Source organism: Oncorhynchus nerka, linkage group LG14, assembly GCF_034236695.1.
Source record: "Oncorhynchus nerka isolate Pitt River linkage group LG14, Oner_Uvic_2.0, whole genome shotgun sequence".
Lineage (NCBI taxonomy): Eukaryota > Metazoa > Chordata > Actinopteri > Salmoniformes > Salmonidae > Oncorhynchus > Oncorhynchus nerka.
Window position 1 is genome coordinate 103,288,371 of NC_088409.1, and position 7,276 is coordinate 103,295,646.

The following is a 7,276-nucleotide window of genomic DNA, read 5'->3' on the forward strand; positions in this document are numbered from 1 at the left end:
AGTAGACCTTACTGTGAAATGCTGAATACAACAGGTGTAGTAGACCTCACAGTGAAATGCTGAATACAACAGGTGTAGGTAGACCTTACAGTGAAATGCTGAATACAACAGGTGTAGTAGACCTTACAGTGAAATGCTGAATACAACAGGTGTAGTAGACCTTACAGTGAAATGCTGAATACAACAGGTGTAGTAGACCTTACAGTGAAATGCTGAATACAACAGGTGTAGTAGACCTCACAGTGAAATGCTGAATACAACAGGTGTAGTAGACCTCACAGTGAAATATTGAATACAACAGGTGTAGTAGACCTTGCACTGTGAAATGCTGAATACAACAGGTGTAGTAGACCTCACAGTGAAATGCTGAATACAACAGGTGTAGGTAGACCTTACAGTGAAATGCTGAATACAACAGGTGTAGTAGACCTTACAGTGAAATGCTGAATACAACAGGTGTAGTAGACCTTACAGTGAAATGCTGAATACAACAGGTGTAGTAGACCTTACAGTGAAATGCTGAATACAACAGGTGTAGTAGACCTCACAGTGAAATGCTGAATACAACAGGTGTAGTAGACCTCACAGTGAAATATTGAATACAACAGGTGTAGTAGACCTTACTGTGAAATGCTGAATACAACAGGTGTAGTAGACCTCACAGTGAAATGCTGAATACAACAGGTGTAGGTAGACCTTACAGTGAAATGCTGAATACAACAGGTGTAGTAGACCTTACAGTGAAATGCTGAATACAACAGGTGTAGTAGACCTTACAGTGAAATGCTGAATACAACAGGTGTAGTAGACCTCACAGTGAAATGCTGAATACAACAGGTGTAGTAGACCTTACTGTGAAATGCTGAATACAACATGTGTAGTAGACCTTACAGTGAAATGCTGAATACAACAGGTGTAGTAGACCTTACAGTGAAATGCTGAATACAACAGGTGTAGTAGACCTCACAGTGAAATGCTGAATACAACAGGTGTAGTAGACCTCACAGTGAAATGCTGAATACAACTTACAAGCCCTTAAACAACAATTAAGTTTTAAAGAAAAATACAAAAAAATACAAAATGAAAGTAACAAATAATTAAAGAGCAGCAGTAAAATAACAATAGCGAGGCTATATACAGGGGGTACCGATACAGAGTCAATGTGGAGGCTATATACAGGTATACGGTACAGAGTCCATGTGGAAGCTATATACAGGGGGTACCGGTACAGAGTCAATGTGGAGACTATATACAGGGGGCACCGGTACAGAGTCAATGTGAAGGCTATATACAGGGGGTACCGGTACAGAATCAATGTGGAGACTATATACAGGGTACCGGTACAGAGTCAATGTGGAGGCTATATACAGGGGTACCGGTACAGTGTCAGCGTGGAGCTATATACAGGGGTACCGGTACAGAGTCCATGTGGAGACTATATACAGGGTATTACGGTACAGAGTCAATGTGGAGGTTATATACAGGGTGTTACTGTACTGAGTCAATGTGGAGACTATATACAGGGGGTACTGGTACAGGTACAATGTGGAGGCTATATACAGGGTATTACGGTAGAGAGTCAATGTGGAGGCTATATACAGGGTGTACCGGTACAGAGTCAACGTGGAGGCTATATACAGGGAGTACCAGTACAGAGTCAATGTGGAGGCTATATACAGGGTATTACGGTAGAGAGTCAATGTGGAGGCTATATACAGGGGGTACCGGTACAGAGTCAACGTGGAGGCTATATACAGGGAGAACCGGTACAGAGTCAATGTGGAGGCTATATACAGGGGGTACCGGTACAGAGTCAATGTGGAGGCTATATACAGGGGGTACTGGTACAGAGTCAATGTGGAGGCTATATACAGGGTATTATATACAGGGTATTATGGTACAGAGTCAATGTGGAGGCTATATACAGGGGGTACCGGTACAGAGTCCATGTGGAAGCTATATACAGGGGGTACCGGTACAGAATCAATGTGGAGACTATATACAGGGGGTACCGGTACAGAGTCAATGTGAAGGCTATATACAGGGTGTACCGGTACAGAGTCAATCTGGAGACTATATACAGGGGGTACCGGTACAGAGTCAATGTGGAGGCTATATACAGGGGGTACCGGTACAGTGTCAACGTGGAGGCTATATACAGGGGGTACCGGTACAGAGTCAATGTGGAGGCTATATACAGGGGGTACCGGTACAGAGTCCATGTGGAGACTATATACAGGGGGTACCGGTACAGAGTCAATGTGGAGGCTATATACAGGGTATTACGGTACAGAGTCAATGTGGAGGTTATATACAGGGTGTTACTGTACTGAGTCAATGTGGAGACTATATACAGGGGGTACTGGTACAGGTACAATGTGGAGGCTATATACAGGGTATTACGGTAGAGAGTCAATGTGGAGGCTATATACAGGGTGTACCGGTACAGAGTCAACGTGGAGGCTATATACAGGGGGTACTGCACAGAGTCAATGTGGAGGCTATATACAGGGGTACCGGTACAGAGTCAATGTGGAGGCTATATACAGGGTACCGGTACAGAGTCAATGTGGAGGCTATATACAGGGTATACCGGTACAGAGTCAGTGTGGAGGCTATATACAGGGTACCGGTACAGAGTCAATGTGGAGGCTATATACAGGGGTACCGGTACAGAGTCAATGTGGAGGCTATATACAGGGGTACGGTACAGAGTCAATGTGGAGGCTATACAGGGTACTGGTACAGAGTCAATGTGGAGGCTATATACAGGGTGGTACAGAGTCAATGTGGAGGCTATATACAGGTATTACGGTACAGAGTCCATGTGGAGGCTATATACAGGAGTATTACGGTACAGAGTCCATGTGGAGGGGGCTATATACAGGGTGTTACGGTACAGAGTCAATGTGGAGGCTATATACAGGGTATTACGGTACAGAGTCAATGTGGAGGCTATATACAGGGGTACCAGTACAGAGTCAATGTGGAGGCTATATACAGGGTATTACGGTACAGAGTCAATGTGGAGGCTATATACAGGGGTACCGGTACAGAGTCAATGTGGAGGCTATACAGTATTACGGTACAGAGTCAATGTGGAGGCTATATACAGGGTATTACGGTACAGAGTCAATGTGGAGGCTATATACAGGGTGTTACGGTACAGAGTCAATGTGGAGGCTATATACAGGGTATTACGGTACAGGTCAATGTGGAGGCTATATGAGGGTATTACGGTACAGAGTCAATGTGGAGGCTATATACAGGGTATTACGGTACAGAGTCAATGTGGAGGCTATATACAGGGTGTACGGTACAGAGTCAATGTGGAGACGCTATATACAGGGGGTACCGGTACAGAGTCAATGTGGAGGCTATATACAGGGGGTACCGGTACAGAGTCAATGTGGAGGCTATATACAGGGTACCGGTACAGAGTCAATGTGGAGACTATATACAGGGGTTGCGGTACAGAGTCAATGTGGAGGCTATATACAGGGGGTGCCGGTACAGAGAGTCAATGTGGAGGCTATATACAGGGTATTACGGTACAGAGTCAATGTGGAGGCTATATACAGGGGGTACCGGTACAGAGTCAATGTGGAGGCTATATACAGGGTATTACGGTACAGAATCAATGTGGAGACTATATACAGGGGGTACCGGTACAGAGTCAATGTGAAGGCTATATACAGGGTGTACCGGTACAGAGTCAATCTGGAGACTATATACAGGGGGTACCGGTACAGAGTCAATGTGGAGGCTATATACAGGGTATTACGGTACAGAGTCAATGTGGAGGTTATATACAGGGTGTTACTGTACTGAGTCAATGTGGAGACTATATACAGGGGGTACTGGTACAGGTACAATGTGGAGGCTATATACAGGGTATTACGGTAGAGAGTCAATGTGGAGGCTATATACAGGGTGTACCGGTACAGAGTCAACGTGGAGGCTATATACAGGGAGTACCGGTACAGAGTCAATGTGGAGGCTATATACAGGGTGCCGGTACAGAGTCAATGTGGAGGCTATATACAGGGGGTACGGTACAGAGTCAATGTGGAGGCTATATACAGGGGTACCGGTACAGAGTCAGTGTGGAGGCTATATACAGGGGGTACCGGTACAGAGTCAATGTGGAGGCTATATACAGGGGTACCGGTACAGAGTCAATGTGGAGGCTATATACAGGGTACCGGTACAGAGTCAATGTGGAGGCTATATACAGGGGTACTGGTACAGAGTCAATGTGGAGGCTATATACAGGGTGGTACAGAGTCAATGTGGAGGCTATATACAGGGTATTGCGGTACAGAGTCCATGTGGAGGCTATATACAGGGTATTACGGTACAGAGTCCATGTGGAGGCTATATACAGAATACGGTACAGAGTCAATGTGGAGGCTATATACAGGGGGTACCAGTACAGAGTCAATGTGGAGGCTATATACAGAGGTATTACGGTACAGAGTCAATGTGGAGCTATATACAGGGGTACGGTACAGAGTCAATGTGGAGCTATATACAGGGTATTACGGTACAGAGTCAATGTGGAGGCTATATACAGGGTATTACGGTACAGAGTCAATGTGGAGGCTATACAGGTGTTACGGTACAGAGTCAATGTGGAGGCTATATACAGGGTATTACGGTACAGAGTCAATGTGGAGGCTATATAGGGTATTACGGTACAGAGTCAATGTGGAGGCTATATACAGGGTATTACGGTACAGAGTCAATGTGGAGGCTATATACAGGGTATTAAGGTACAGAGTCAATGTGGAGGCTATATACAGAAGTACCGGTACAGAGTCAATGTGGAGGCTATATACAGGGGTACCGGTACAGAGTCAATGTGGAGGCTATATACAGGGGGTACCGGTACAGAGTCAATGTGGAGACTATATACAGGGTACCGGTACAGAGTCAATGTGGAGGCTATATACAGGGAGTACCGGTACAGAGTCAATGTGGAGGCTATATACAGGGTATTCGGTACAGAGTCAATGTGGAGGCTATATACAGGGGTACCGGTACAGAGTCAATGTGGAGGCTATATACAGGGTACGGTACAGAATCAATGTGGAGACTATATACAGGGGTACCGGTACAGAGTCAATGTGAAGGCTATATACAGGGTGTACCCGGTACAGAGTCAATCTGGAGACTATATACAGGGGTACCGGTACAGAGTCAATGTGGAGGCTATATACAGGGGTACCGGTACAGTGTCAACGTGGAGGCTATATACAGGGGTACGGTACAGAGTCAATGTGGAGGCTATATACAGGGTACCGGTACAGAGTCATGTGGAGACTATATACAGGGGGTACCGGTACAGAGTCAATGTGGAGGCTATATACAGGGTATTACGGTACAGAGTCAATGTGGAGGTTATATACAGGGTGTTACTGTACTGAGTCAATGTGGAGACTATATACAGGGGTACTGGTACAGGTACAATGTGGAGGCTATATACAGGGTATTACGGTAGAGAGTCAATGTGGAGGCTATATACAGGGTGTGCGGTACAGAGTCAACGTGGAGGCTATATACAGGGAGTACCGGTACAGAGTCAATGTGGAGGCTATATACAGGGGTACCGGTACAGAGTCAATGTGGAGGCTATATACAGGGTGCCGGTACAGAGTCAATGTGGAGGCTATATACAGGGTACCGGTACAGAGTCAGTGTGGAGGCTATATACAGGGTACATTACAGAGTCAATGTGGAGAGCTATATATACAGGGGGTACCGGTACAGAGTCAATGTGGAGGCTATATACAGGGTACCGGTACAGAGTCAATGTGGAGGCTATATACAGGGTACTGGTACAGAGTCAATGTGGAGGCTATATACAGGGTGGTACAGAGTCAATGTGGAGCTATATACAGGGTATTACGGTACAGAGTCCATGTGGAGGCTATATACAGGGTATTACGGTACAGAGTCCATGTGGAGGCTATATACAGGGTGTTACGGTACAGAGTCAATGTGGAGGCTATATACAGGGTATTACGGTACAGAGTCAATGTGGAGGCTATATACAGGGGTACCAGTACAGAGTCAATGTGGAGGCTATATACAGGGTATTACGGTACAGAGTCAATGTGGAGGCTATATACAGGGGTACCGGTACAGAGTCAATGTGGAGGCTATATGCAGGTGTGATACAGAGTCAATGTGGAGGCTATATACAGGGTATTACGGTACAGAGTCAATGTGGAGGCTATATACAGGGTGTTACGGTACAGAGTCAATGTGGAGGCTATATACAGGGTATTACGGTACAGAGTCAATGTGGAAAGCTATATATAGGGTATTGCGGTACAGAGTCAATGTGGAGCTATATACAGGGTATTACGGTACAGAGTCAATGTGGAGGCTATATACAGGGTATTACGGTACAGAGTCAATGTGGAGGCTATATACAGGGAGTACCGGTACAGAGTCAATGTGGAGGCTATATACAGGGGTACTGGTACAGGGTCAATGTGGAGGCTATATACAGGGGTACCGGTACAGAGTCAATGTGGAGACTATATACAGGGGTATTACCGGTACAGAGTCAATGTGGAGGCTATATACAGAATTGCCGGTACAGAGTCAATGTGGAGGCTATATACAGGGTATTACGGTGCAGAGTCAATGTGGAGGCTATATACAGGGGTACCGGTACAGAGTCAATGTGGAGGCTATATACAGAGGTATTACGGTACAGAGTCAATGTGGAGCTATATACAGGGTGTTACGGTACAGAGTCAATGTGGAGGCTATATACAGGGTATTACGGTACAGAGTCAATGTGGAGGCTATATATAGGGTATTACGGTACAGAGTCAATGTGGAGGCTATATACAGGGTATTACGGTACAGAGTCAATGTGGAGGCTATATACAGGGTATTACGGTACAGAGTCAATGTGGAGCTATATACAGGGGTACCGGTACAGAGTCAATGTGGAGGCTATATACAGGGTACCGGTACAGAGTCAATGTGGAGCTATATACAGGGGTACCGGTACAGAGTCAATGTGGAGACTATATACAGGGGTACCGGTACAGAGTCAATGTGGAGGCTATATACAGGGGGTGCAGGTACAGAGTCAATGTGGAGGCTATATACAGGGTATTACGGTACAGAGTCAATGTGGAGGCTATATACAGGGGTACCGGTACAGAGTCAATGTGGAGGCTATATACAGGGTATTACGGTACAGAATCAATGTGGAGACTATATACAGGGGTACCGGTACAGAGTCAATGTG